The following is a 14,749-nucleotide window of genomic DNA, read 5'->3' as shown; positions in this document are numbered from 1 at the left end:
TCTGGACGTCCGCCTGTAGCCCACTGCGGGAAACCGTCAACAGGGCCTGGTCGTTTCAGCCAGTGGACACAGCCACTGTCTGGAAATCCAGAGCATTTCCGACGCTGTCCTGGACCCCTGGCGTAGACAGAGGAGACGCTCACCTCCCTCTCGGCTCTCTGTAGGGTAGTCGAAGACGGCAGTGTTGAATGGCGCTGTCTCTTTCCCCTCAGCACCTGCAGTGGGTCCCAGCCGTAGCAGTACAGTCACTGTGCAGTCTGACTGAGGAAAGTTTTTGTACGGCTCTTTATCACTATGTGAACACTCCACCGCTGTGGTAACTCTGACAGTAGTAATCTCCTGCATCTTCAGCCTGGACTCCACTGATGGTCAGAGATCCACTGCCACTGAATCTAGATGGAGTCCCAGACTGAAGAGTTGTACCTGTCACGTCCTGGCCAGTATAAAGGTTAATTAGTATTGTAGTTTGGTCAGGACGTGGCAGAGGGTATTTGTTTTATGTGGTTCAGGGTGGTGTGTTTTGTAAGAAGGGTGTTTGATTTAGTAATTCCGGGTTTTGGTTTATGTTTAGGTATTTCTATGTGGAGTCTAGTGAGTGTATGTCTATGTTTGATTAATTGGGGTTGGGACTCTCAGTTGAAGGCAGGTGTTGTCTATCTGCCTTTGATTGAGAGTCCCATATAGTAGGGTGTGTTTGTGTTTGCTTTTGTGGGTGATTGTTCTGTGTTTAGCCTAGTGCCTTACCAGACTGTCAGTTTGTCAATCGTTCGTGTTTCTTGTTTGTTGTTTTTGTATTCGTTTTGAAGTGAATAAATGTTCAAAATGAACAATCACATACCTGCTGCGTATTGGTCTACCTTTTCCGACGATGATTTCGTTATATCGTCAGAAGACGAAGAAATCCCTGACAGTACCACCATAAAGAAGGAGTTTCGGGGCAGCATTATGCAATCATAGAGATACAAATAGCTAATCCTGGCAACTAATGTTCTACCATTAATTTACTGAGGCAAGCAGATCAGGGATGTCAAGGTGGTACCCATACCCAGATGAAGATGGTGATAAAAAGGATGGTTGTTGTGGGATCTGTTGTCATGAAGGACAGCTCTCAGTCACGAAGTGTTAAAATCACAGGGCTATAAACACTCTTAGAGCAGCGGGGCAGATGCATTATGCTAAGTAATTTTTCAAGTCGACAGTGTGTGCATACACAGGTCTAAGATTGAACCCAGCATCATGTCTCATTCACAGATGTAATAGTCAGTAACCTGCTCATCAAAATAGTTAATATAATGCTTGATGATCACATCAATATTTGGTGGTGAGGTGGATATGGGGATTTTATCAAGGGGGGCTGATGTACTGTAACATCACTTTCACATGGACTGGTATTGTGTGTGTTTCATAGCATCACATAATGTTTATAGGTGCACTTTCAGGCTGTGACAAATATAACTAGTCACAACCATGACATGATGATGATGATGATGACAATGCAGAACATGCTTTCTAACCATTTTCAAAGTTGACCTCCTTACTGATCTGTGTTCTATGTCATTTTATATCTTTTAAAAAATTCTATGGATAAAATATGACATATAGTAATCAGTAGTTCTGAATATAAATATTAACGTAGATATACATTTCAATGTTGTAGATTTAATTAATTTTCAACAGTAAATTCTGAAAAGTGTAACCTGGAAAGCAGAAAGCAAGTGTCCAGATGAGGATGGTGATAAAAGTCATGGTTGTTGTGGGTTCTGTTGTCATGAAGGACAGCTCTCAGTCATGAAGTGTTAAACTGACAGGGCTATAAAAGCACATAGAGCAGTGGGGCAGATGCATTACACAAATGACTGTTTCAAATCTATTTCAGTTTCAAAGTAGGCTAAAGTCATTATAATATATTTTGTCTGCATGAGCTTGCTTTTATAATAATAGTAATTAGGTGGGTGCTTATATTTGTCCTATTTCATTATATACTCCACCACTGTGGTCACGGCCAGTATCTGCCAATATTAACAATGACCCTGGAGCAATTAGGGTTAAGTGCCAAGCTAAAGGGCACATCGACAGATGTTTCACAGTGTCGGCCTGGGGATTTGAACTAGCAACCTTTTGGTTAATAGGTTGCTGGTTCAAGTCCCCGACTTGACTTGGTGAAAAATCTGTCAATGTGCCCTTGAGCAAGGCACTTAACTCTAATTTCTCCTGTAAGTCCCTCTGGATAAGAGCCTCTGCTAAGTGAAGTAAATGTAATATGTCGGATCAATTGAAAATGAAAATAATGCTTCAGCGATACAAATTGAACAGAGCCCGAAGATGGTGATAAAAGTCATGGTTGTTGTGGGTTCTGTTGTCATGACGGACAGCTCTCAGTCACGACGTGTTAAACCCAAATGTTTATACACTCTAGCGAGCATATGCATATTCATGTTTTAAATCTATTTCAGTTTCCAAGTAGGCTCCCATCATTAAAACTGTATTTTATCCTGCACATGTTAGCTTTTATAACAACAAACATCATACGTTTTACTCTAATATATTGTATATGACAACTTTTCTGCCAGACAATTTCAACTCTAATATCAGATGAAGGGCTCTATTCAGTCCGTATCGCTGAAGTTCACAGCTAAAGGCTTCAGCAATACAGCTTGAATACAGCCCTAACTGTCAGTTCACTCATGCTTGGACTCTTATGTAAGTTCCTCAAATCAGTTAATGAACCCTTCTCTAAACTAAAGCTCGTCGGATTCCTCTGTTAGTGGTGTCTGTTCTCTGTGACTTTACAACCGGAGATATATCTGAGATAAACAACGAATATACACTACATGAATCAATATTACTGCTGTTACTTTTTCTCCTGTCTTTCACATGGACAAAATGGAGGAACACAAATGCTGGATTAAATGTTGAACACTGACTGTTCTGTTCCTAAGAGGATATCTGATACACAGAAGAAAGACTAATGACAAATATCTAGATTTGAGATGCAAATTATATTTTTTATGAATTGTATAAACAGCTCAAATCAAGTGTTTATTTTACCTCGAACGATGTTAAATGGTATTTGTGTTTAATGTGATTCGGTATGAGTGATTTTCACTGTTACAGCTGAAGCATCACAGCACAGAGAGGTTTTTGTACTAGCAGTAATAGGGATTGTATCACTGTGGAGGACTTTTGGTAGCGGCACCAGACTAGATGTTGGAAGTAAGTAAACAACAAAATGAACCACTTTTTTCACTTTTTGATATCACTGTAATTTCTCTGTCAACTGTATGACTTTATGTTGAGTAATTTTTAGGTTTGTTTTACACCTTTATATTTTATAATAAAACTGTAGTGTTTTTCATTTAATCAAAAAACTATTTCAAATGAAGAATATAACATTATATTTGACCAGTATTCATATAAATTCATGATTTAAACCAGAGTCTGAAATATGTAAGTATTCAGCTTTCCCAATGAGTGTTAGGTTTTTGTACGAGCAGTAATAGGGGTTGTATCACTGTGGTACACTTTTGGTAGCGCCACCAGACTAGATGTTGGAAGTAAGTTTCTTGATGTTTGTCTGATTCCATTTTTTTTTCTTAAACTCTTTATTCTCTATTAAAACATTTCGATTTGAGATATTTTACTTTCCAAAAATATTGTTATATATTGAATTTGACTGAGTCTTCTTCCTACAGCTGATTTAATCAAAATGTTAAATTGCAGGCATTTATTGCTTTATTTGTATGATTGCAGACTATATAACTCTTATTCTGTTACGATAACTATAATATTTGTTATTGTAGTCATCAGTACATTGTGTTCATGATAGTCACATTGGTAATGTGAACATAAAAGGTCTCTGTTATGTTTGTATCCAAGCTCTTGGATTCTGCAAAATACTACAAATATGAGTATTCTGATCAGATACGTTCCTAAAAAAATATCTGTATGACAAAGTAATGCTAAAGTTAAACACATCATACTTGTATACTTTATACTTGTAATCAACTTTATATCCTTTGACTGTTTGTGTTTTCTTCACGTCATTTACCAATCTAACTTACATATTAAGTCATTTCCAAAGTACTTTGTTTTGATATAGTTGATGTGTTGTGTTTCTTCCAGGTAACAGTGCCCCCACCCTCACCGTCCTGCCCCCCTCTAGTGAGGAGCTGTCCAGTACAACAACAGCCACACTGATGTGTCTGGCCAACAAGGGCTTCCCCTCAGACTGGACCATGAGCTGGAAAGTGGACGGCAACAGCAAGAAGCAGGAGGCCAGTCCCGGGGTCCTGGAGAAGGACGGTCTGTATAGCTGGAGCAGCACCCTGACTCTCACTGCCCAGGAGTGGACCAAGGCAGGAGAGGTGACCTGTGAAGCACAACAGATATCCCAGACTCCGGTCACCAAGACCCTGAGGAGGGCTGACTGTTCTGGGTAGAACCCCTCAGTCACACACCCCTGTGGAGAGAGGACGCTGGTTCCTCAGCTTTGACTTGCTTTGTTCTAAGATCAGTTGTTCTCTGATTTAGTGATCACTCTCGTGTAGACTAACAGGGGGCTTGGATTGAGTTTGTGTCAATCCATTCTGTAGACTGAGATTCTGTTCGTTTTAGATTTGATGTGATCTGCTTTTATTCACTATCATGTTCGCTTTGATTCTTCGATTATGTAATAATCGATTAAAATAAAGTTTTCTTTTTGGAATGCATATTTGTGTTGTTTCTATTAATGAACTTGATAATATATATATATTTGTAATATTGTGGAAAATAAATGTAATCAGTAAAGCTGATTAATGGTGTATTTGAAAACTGTCAGACCTAAACCTTATTCTCGCTTAATATCATCATTGACCAATAATTAATACTATCACAAAATAATATGTTATGGTCTGTGCTTTGAAGCTATAAACACTACTTCAAGATATAGAGTAGAGTGATAGTCTTCTCTACCTCCAACACCCTGGGAATAGAATGAACATCTGGTGACAGTGCTGCTCTATTCTGGGACAAGCAGAACCACCGAGCCCTGTCTATTTAAATCTGTTTCACTCCCACACCTACCAGTCTAGTTTCAGTTTCACTGCCTGGACTGAGCCAGATGTGAGTGGGTGGACTAGTTTTACTGCAACCTCAATGGTGGATTCAAGGAGGGGGACATTCTTACAATGAATAAACCACCATTTAATAGATGACATATAAGATGGGTATTACTAAAGACAGACATTGACAGTTACTGACATCAAATTCTAATTCATAATTGGTTAAGGACATCTGTGTATTGTCTGAGCTAAACATCTTTTTCCTGAAAGCAGAGGGAAAGTGTTAAACTCACAGGGCTATAAACACTCCCAGACCACTGAAACATGTGCTGCCAATGCAAAGTGTCCTCTCTATGCAACTAGACTTTCATGGTCCCCCAGGGACTAGCAGAATCCTTTTTCTTCTTTCACGACTCTGACGAGCCCAAGGCAGAGGATATACGGCTCCCTCGGGAACAGGCCCCGGACCCAGTGATCTGCGTGAAGGGGAGGCGGAGAAAGAGAGGCCAGAGAAAGAGAGACCAGAGAGCGGGCTGCCTTCTGAGGAACAGGCGGCGATCGAATAAACCACACTCCCCTCAATTCTGCTCGCAAATATGCAATCTTTGGATAATAAAATGGACGAGTTATTGGGAAGATTAAACTACCAACGGGACATTCAAAACTGTAACATCTTATGCTTCACGGAGTCGTGGCTGAACAACGACAATATCAACATACAGCTGGCTGGTTATGCGATGCACCGGCAGGATAGAACAGTGGAGTCTGGTAAGACAAGGGGCGGCGGTCTATGTATTTTTGTAAACAACAGCTGGTGCACGATATCTAAGGAAGTCTCGAGCCATTACTCACCTGAGGTAGAGTTTCTCATGATAAACTGCAGACCATATTACCTACCGAGAGAGTTCTCATCTATATTCTTTGTAGCTTTTTACATACCACCACAGTCAGAGGCTGGCACCAATATAGCATTGAATGAGCTGTATTCCACCATAAGCAAACAAGAAAACACTCAGCCAGGGGCAGCGTTCCTAGTAACCGAGAAATTTAATGCAGGGAAACTTAAATCAGTTTTACCAAATTTCCATCAACATGTTAAATGTGCAACCAGAGGGAAAAGAACTCTGGACCACCTATACTCCACACACAGAGATGCATACAAACCTCTCCCTCGCCCTCCATTTGGAAAATCTGACCATAATTCTATCCTCCTGATTCCTGCTTACAAGCAAAAATTAAAGCAGGAAGCACCAGTGACTAGACCAATAAAAAAGTGGTCAGATGAAGCAGATGCTAAACTACAGGACTGCTTTGCTAGCACAGACTGGATATGTTCCGGGATTCCTCCAATGGCATTGAGGAGTACACCACATCTGTCATTGGCTTCATCAATAAGTGCATCAATGACGTCGTCCCCACGGTGACCGTACGTACATACCCCAACCAGAAACCATGGATTACAGGCAGCATCCGCACTGAGCTAAAGGCTAGAGCTGCCGCTTTCAAGGAGCGGGACTCTAACCCGGACGCTCATAAGAAATCCCGCGATGCACACCGACGAACCATCAAACAGGCAAAGCATCAATACAGGACTAAGATCGAGTCTTACTACACCGGCTCTGATGCTCATCGGATGTGGCAGGGCTTGCAAACCCTTACAGACTACAAAGGAAAGCACAGCCGAAAGCTGCCCAGTGACACAAGCCTACCTGACGAGCTAAACTACTTCTATGCTCGCTTCGAGGCAAATAACACTGAAACATGCATGAGAGCACCAGCTGTACCGGAAGACTGTGTGACCACGCTCTCCGCAGCCGATGTGAGTAAGACCTTTAGACAGGTCAACATTCACAAGGCCGCAGGGCCAGACGGATTACCAGGACGTGTACTGTGAGCATGCGTTGACCACCTAGAAAGTGTCTTCACTGACATTTTCAACCTCTCCCTCTCCGAGTCTGTAATACCAACATGTTTTAAGCAGACCACCATAGTGCCTGTGCCCAAGAACACTAAGGTAACCTGCCTAAATGACTACCGACCCGTAGCACTCACGTCTGTAGCCATGAAGTGCTTTGAAAGGCTGGTCATGGCTCACATCAACCCCATCATCCCAGAAACCCTAAACACACTCCAATTTGCATACTGCCTCAACAGATCCACAGATGCAGTCTCTATTGCACTCCACACTGCCCTTTCCCACCTGGACAGAAGGAACACCTATGTGAGAATGCCATTCATTGACTACAGCTCAGCGTTCAACACCATAGTGCCCTCAAAGCTCATCAATAAGCTAAGGACCCTGGGACTAAACACCTCTCTCTGCAACTGGATCCTGGACTTCTTGATGGGCCGACCCCAGGTGGTAAGGGTAGGTAAAAACACATCCGCCACACTAATCCTCAACACAGGTGCCCCTCAGGAGTGCGTGCTCAGCCCCCTCCTGTACACCCTGTTCACTCATGACTGCATGGCCAGGCACGACTCCAACACCATCATTAAGTTTGCTGATGACACAACAGTGGTAGGCCTGATCACCGACAACAACGAGACAGCCTATACGGAGGAGGTCAGAGACCTGGCCGTGTGGTGCCAGGATAACAACCTCTCCTTCAACGTGATCAAGACAAAGGAGATGATTGTGGACTACAGGAAAAAGAGGACCGAGCACACCCCATTCTCATCGATGGGGCTGTAGCGGAGCAGGTTGAGAGCTTCAAGTTCCTTGGTGTCCACATCAGAACAAACTAACGTGGTCCAAGCACACCATGACAGTCGTGAAGCGGGCACAACAAAACCTATTCCCCCTCAGGGGACTGAAAAGATTTGGGATGGGTCCTCAGATCCTCAAAAGGTTCTACAGCTGCACCATAGAGAGCATCCTGACTGGTTGCATCACTGCCTGGTATGGCAACTGCTTGGTCTCCGACCGCAAGGCACTACAGAGGGTAGTGCGAATGGCCCATGCGGTGTCAGAGGAAGGCACTGAAAATTGTCAAAGTCTCCAGCCACCCTAGTCATAGACTGTTCTCTCTGCTACCGCATGGCAAGCAGTACCAGGGCACAAAGTCCAGGTCCAAGAGCCTTCTAAACAGCTTCTACCCCCAAGCCATAAGACTGCTAAACATCTAGTCAAATGGCTACCCAGACTATTCACAATGCCCCCCTCCCCTCTCCACACCACTGCCTCTCTCTGTTTTCATCTATACATAGTCACTTTAATTAACTCTATCTACATGTACATACTACCTCAACTAACCGGTGCCCCCGCACATTGACTCTGTACTGGCACCCCCCTGTATATATTGTTATTTTTTACTGCTCCTCTTCAATTACTTGTTACTTTTATCTCTTATTCTTATCCGTATTTTTTGAAACTGCACTGTCGGTTAGGGCTTGTAAGTAAGCATTTCACTGTGAGTTCTACACCTGTTGTATTCGGAGCACGTGACTAATACAATTTGATTTGATTTGATTTGACTTATGGCTTATGTTATTGCTTCAGGAATGCTTTAATGTGACGGTGCATGAGTTGACATATTTTCATCATTACTGATATACACAGAGTGTACAAAACATTAGGAACATCTGCTCTTTCCATGACATGGACTGACCAGGTGAGGTCGAAGTAATTCTCAGTAGAGCTCCGAGACAGGATTGTGTCGAGGAACATATCTGGGGAAGGGTACTAAAACATTTCCCCAAGAACACAGTGGCCTCCATCATTCTGAAATGGAAGAAGTTTGGAACAACCAAGACTCTTCCTAGAGATGGCTGCCCGGCCAAACTGAGCAATCGGGGGAGAAGGGCCTTGGTCTGGGAGGTGACCAAGAACCCGATGGTCACTCTGACAGAGCTCTAGAGTTCCTCTGTGGAGATGGGAGAACCTTACAGAAGGACAACTATCTCTGCAGCACTCCACCAATCACGCCTTTATGGTAGAGTGGCCAGATGGAAGCCACTCCTCAGTAAAAGGCACAACAGCACACTTGGAGTTTGGCAAAATGCACATAAAGAACTCTCAGACCATGAGAAACAAGATTCTCGGGTTTGATGAGGCCAAGATTGAACTCTTTGGCCTGATTTCCAAACGTCACGTCTCGAGGAAACCTGGAACCATCCCTACGGTGAAGCATGGTGGTGGCAGCATCATGCTGTGGGGATGTTTTTCAGCGGCAGGGACTGGGAGAATAGTCAGGATAAGGGAAAGATGAATGGAGCAAGGTACAGAGAGATCCTTGATGAAAACCTGCTCCAGAGCTCTCAAGACCTCAGACTGGGGCAAAGGTTCACCTTCCAACAGGACAACGACCCTAAGCACACAGCTAAGACAACGCATGGCTTTGGGACAAATGAAATCTCTGAAATCTTCATCCCTAACTACAACGTTTTCAGACAAGATAGAACGACCAAAGGGGGCGGTGTTGCAATCTACTGCAGAGATAGCCTGCAGAGTTCTGTCCTGCTATCCAGGTCTGTACCCAAACAATTTGAACTTCTACTTTTAAAAATCCACCTCTCCAAAAACAAGTCTCTCACCGTTGCCGCCTGCTATAGACCCCCCTCGGCCCCTAGTTGTGCTCTGGACACCATATGTGAACTGATTGCCCCCCATCTATCTTCAGAGCTCGTGCTACTAGGTGACCTAAACTGGGACATGCTTAACACCCCAGCCATCCTACAATCCAAGCTTGATGCCCTCAATCTCATACAAATTATTAATGAACCCACCAGGTACAACCCCAAAGCCGCAAACACTGGCACCCTCATAGATATCATCCTAACCAACGTGCCCTCTAAATACACCTCTGCTGTTTTCAACCAAGATCTCAGCGATCACTGCCTCATTGCCTGCACCCGTAATGGGTCAGCGGTCAAACGACCTCCACTCATCACTGTCAAACGCTCCCTGAAACATTTCAACGAGCAAGCCTTTCTAATCGACCTGGCCCTGGTATCCTGGAAGGATATTGACCTCATCCCGTCAGTAGAGGATGCCTGGTTATTTTTTTAAAATGCCTTCCTCTCCATCTTAAATAAGCATGCCCCTTTCAAGAAATTTAGAACCAGGAACAGATATAGCCCTTGGTTCTCCCCAGACCTGACTGCCCTTAACCAACACAAAAATATCCTGTGGCGTTCTGCATTAGCATCGAACTGCCCCCGCGATATGCAACTTTTTAGGGAAGTTAGAAACCAATCACACAGGCAGTTAGAAACGCCAAGGCTAGCTTTTTCAAACAGAAATTCGCTTCGTGCAACTCCAACTCTAAAAAGTTGTGGGACATTGTAAAGTCCATGGAGAATAAGAACACCTCCTCCCAACTGCCCACTGCACTGAGGATAGGAAACTCTGTCACCACCGATAAGCCCACTATAATTGAGAATTTCAATAAGCATTTTTTCTACGGCTGGCCATGCTTTCCACCTAACTACCCCTACTGCATTCAACAGCACTGCACCCCCCACAGCTACTCGCCCAAGCCTCCCCCATTTCTCCTTCTCCCAAATCCATTCAGCTGATGTTCTGAAAGAGCTGCAAAATCTGGACCCCTACAAATCAGCTGGGCTTGACAATCTGGACCCTTTCTTTCTAAAATTATCTGCCGAAATTATTGCAACCCCTATTACTAGCCTGTTCAACCTCTCTTTCGTGTCGTCTGAGATTCCCATAGATTGGAAAGCAGCTGCTGTCATCCCCCTCTTCAAAGGAGGTGACACTCTTGACCCAAATTGCTACAGACCTATATCCATCCTACCCTGCCTTTCTAAGGTCTTCGAAAGCCAAGTCAACAAACAGATTACCGACCATTTCGAATCCCACCGCACCCTCTCCGCTATGCAATCTGGTTTCAGAGCTGGTCATGGGTGCACCTCAGCCACGCTCAAGGTCCTAAACGACATCGTAACCGCCATCGATAAGAAACAATACTGTGCTGCCGTATTCATTGACCTGGCCAAAGCTTTTGACTCTGTTAATCACCACATCCTCATCGGCAGACTCAGTAGCCTTGGTTTCTCAAACGATTGCGTCGCCTGGTTCACCAACTACTTCTCTGACAGAGTTCAGTGTGTCAAATCGGAGGGCCTACTGTCTGGACCTCTGGCAGTCTCTATGGGGGTACCACAGGGTTCAATTCTTGGGCCAACTCTTTTCTCTGTATACATAAATGATGTCGCTCTTGCTGCTGGTGAATCTCTGATCCACCTCTACGCAGACGACACCATTCTGTACACTTCTGGCCCTTCTTTGGACACTGTGTTAACAACCCTCCAGACGAGCTTCAATGCCATTCAACTCTCCTTCCGTGGTCTCCAACTGCTCCTAAACACAAGTAAAACTAAATGCATGCTCTTCAACCGATCGCTGCCTGCACCTGCCCGCCTGTCCAGCATCACTTCTCTGGACGGTTCTAACTTAGAATTTGTGGACAACTACAAATACCTAGGTGTCTGGTTAGACTGTAAACTCTCCTTCCAGACTCACATCTATCATCTCCAATCCAAAGTGAAATCTCGAATTGGCTTCCTATTTCGCAACAAAGCATCCTTCACTCATGCTGCCAAACATACCCTCGTAAAACTGACCATCCTACCAATCCTCGACTTCGGCGATGTCATTTACAAAATAGCTTCCAATACCCTAGTCAACAAGCTGGATGCAGTCTATCACAGTGCCATCCGTTTTGTCACCAAAGCCCCATATACTACCCACCACTGCGACCTGTACGCTCTCGTTGGCTGGCCTTCGCTTCATAATCGTCGCCAAACACATTGGCTCCAGGTCATCTACAAGACCCTGCTAGGTAAAGTCCCCCCTTATCTCCGCTCACTGGTCACCATAGCAGCACCCACCTGTAGCACGCGCTCCAGCAGGTATATCTCTCTGGTCACCCCTAAAGCCAACTCCTCCTTTGGTCGTCTCTCCTTCCAGTTCTCTGCTGCCAATGACTGGAACGAACTACAAAAATCTCTGAAACTGGAAACACTTATCTCCCTCACTAGCTTTAAGCACCAGCTGTCAGAGCAGCTCACAGATCACTGCACCTGTACATAGCCCATCTATAATTTAGCCCAAACTACTACCTCTTCCCCTACTGTATTTATTTATTTTGCTCCTTTGCACCATATTATTTATATTTTTATCTCTGAACTTTCTTCAAACTACAAATCTACCATTCCAGTGTTTTTCTTGGTATACTTTATTTACTTTGCCACCATGGCATTTTTTTTGCCTTTACCTCCCTTAACTCACATCATTTGCTCACATTGTATATAGTCTTATTTATTTATTTTTCTACTGCATCATTGATTGTATGTTGTTTTACTCCATGTGTAACTCTGTGTTTTTGTATGTTGTCGAACTGCTTTGCTTTATCTTGGCCAGGTCGCAATTGTAAATGAGAACTTGTTCTCAACTTGCCTACCTGGTTAAATAAAGGTGAAAAAATAAAAAATAAAAAATAAAAATAAAATAGGTACCCTGGACTGGGTCAGATGTGAGGGAGTGGACTGGTTTGAACCTCCATGGTGGATTCAGGGAGGGTGCAATAACAGATATTCCAACATGTAATCTATGACAGATAAAATGTATATTATACATTATGTAGATATATCTAATGCCTGAACCCAGCATCATGTCTTATCCACAGATATAACAGTCAATAACCTGCTCATCAAAATAGTTAATATAATGCTAGATGATCACATCAATATCTGGTTGTGAGGTGTATATGGAGATTGTATCTAGGGGGGCTGATGCTGATGTAACATAACCTTTTTCTTTACTTCTGAACATCTTATTATGCATATTGGACTGGTATTGTGGGAATTTTAATACTTCAAATAACTATTGTAGGTGCACAATAATGATGAGGATGATGATGGGGAACATGTGATCTGAATGATGCTTTCTAAACATATTCAAAGTTGACTTCACTACACCAGTGTTCCATGTCACTGTGTCTTCTATGACAGAACCTCAGGTTGTTTTGATGGGTTATGATCATGTTATATCATCTCAGTAAATATGGTTGAATCTTTGCTTGAAACTCATTACCTGACTGGGGGACCTTGCAGAGACTGGGATATTTATTCTGAAATAATGTGAGACATTATTTCACATCGATGGAATCCATTCAACTTATTGTCTGAAATGTTAATTAAAGGTTGGTTTGACATAGCAAAAGGGAAGGCATATTTATGCAGTCTGGACCTATGAGTGTTGTCTGTTCAAGAATATTTGAACATAAAGTTGGATAAGTTGACATTATAGTCATCATCACTGATATATTTATCTCAGTATATTTTAGTTCAGTCAATCTTCCATGTCACTGTCTCTTTCCCCTCAGCACCTGCAGTAGGTCGCAGCTGTAGCAGTACAGTCACTGTGCAGTCTGACTGAGGGAGGTTTTTGTACAGCTCTGTATCACTGTGTGAACACATTTTTACTATTGATGTAATGGTAACTCTGACAGTAGTAATCTCCGGCATCTTCAGCCAGGACTCCACTGATGGTCAGAGTGAAGTCACTATGAGTTCCACTACCACTGAATCTAGATGGAGTCCCAGACTGAAGTGTTGTAGCATAGTAAATAAGGAGTTTAGGAGCTTCTCCAGGTTTCTGTTGGTACCAGGCTAGACGGGGCGAAGAGGTCCCTGCTTGATACACATCACTGCTGGTTTTACAGTTCAGAGGGACTGTCTGTCCTGTGAGAACAGCTTTCACTGCAGGAGTCTGAGTCACAGTGACCTGTCCTCTGGATTCTGAAAAGAGACATTTAAGATCTGAGATAACATTTGGTCATGTTGTCTAAATCTCTGAAGTCTCATTTTCTCAGTTTGAGACAGAATTAAGATTAAACTTTTCAATAATAAACTGATTTTAGACCAACGTATTTTAAATCTTACCGTGAATTAAAGACATCAATATCCACACAAAGCTCATGATAAAAGTCATCGTTGAAGTTCTGTTGTTATGAAGGACAGCTCTCAGTCATGAAGTGTTAAACTCTCGGGGCTTTAAACACTCCCAGAGCATTGAAGCATTTGCTGCCAATGCAAAGTTTCCTATGTAAATATTCTTCCTGGCAAGGACCCACATTCAACTGTTAACTATGATTCAGATTATTCTGTAATGTTTTAAATAACTTCCACTGTAAATCAGTGATTCAAGATGAACATTTAATTATCTGCATTCTTCAGTGGATTATAGTCATAACCCAGGACTATCAGTCCCAATTGTATTATACTGGTACTTCATTATTATCAGTCCCTATTGTATTATACTAGTAATTCAGTACTATCAGTTCTTATTGTATTTTATTAGTACTTCAGAATACTATCAGTGCCTATTGTATTATACTAGTACTTCAGTACTATCAGTCCCTATTGTATTATACTAGTACTTCAGTACTATCAGTCCCTATTGTATTGTACTTCAGTACTTTCAGTCCCTATTATTTTTCATTTAACTAGCCAGTTAAGAACAAATTCTTATTTTCAATGACAGCCTAGGAACAGTGGGTTAACTGCCTTTTTCAGGGGCAGAACAACAGATTTTTACCTTGTCAGCTCGGGGATTCGATCTTGCAACCTTTCGATTACAAGTCCAACGCTCTAACCACGAGGCTACCTGCCGCCCCCACCTCTGTAACGGCTGTCGTAGAGAGGGGACCAAAGCGCAGCGTGTTGCTCATGATGAATATTTA

The 14,749-nt window shown here is 42.8% G+C and overlaps 1 pseudogene across 2 annotated transcripts; it reads left to right on the top strand.

The window, feature by feature from the left end:
* Window positions 1-2,737: 2,737 nt before the first annotated feature.
* Window positions 2,738-4,709, top strand: LOC145880041 (Ig kappa-b4 chain C region pseudogene; annotated as a pseudogene). Of its 2 annotated transcripts, none has more exons than XR_014392937.1 (2): window positions 2,738-3,213; window positions 4,123-4,709. The product of XR_014392937.1 is annotated as an Ig kappa-b4 chain C region pseudogene, transcript variant X2 (transcript). The 2 variants fall into 2 exon arrangements; XR_014392936.1 differs by lacking the exon at window positions 2,738-3,213 and adding an exon at window positions 3,483-3,554.
* The last annotated feature ends 10,040 nt before the right edge of the window (window positions 4,710-14,749 follow it).

The sequence above is a fragment of the Salmo salar genome, chromosome 07 (assembly GCF_965601325.2).
Source record: "Salmo salar chromosome 07, fSalSal1, whole genome shotgun sequence".
Classification (NCBI taxonomy): Eukaryota; Metazoa; Chordata; class Actinopteri; order Salmoniformes; family Salmonidae; genus Salmo; species Salmo salar.
The sequence above is the reverse complement of the archived record's forward strand: the minus strand, read 5'-3'. Positions and strand labels throughout refer to the sequence as shown.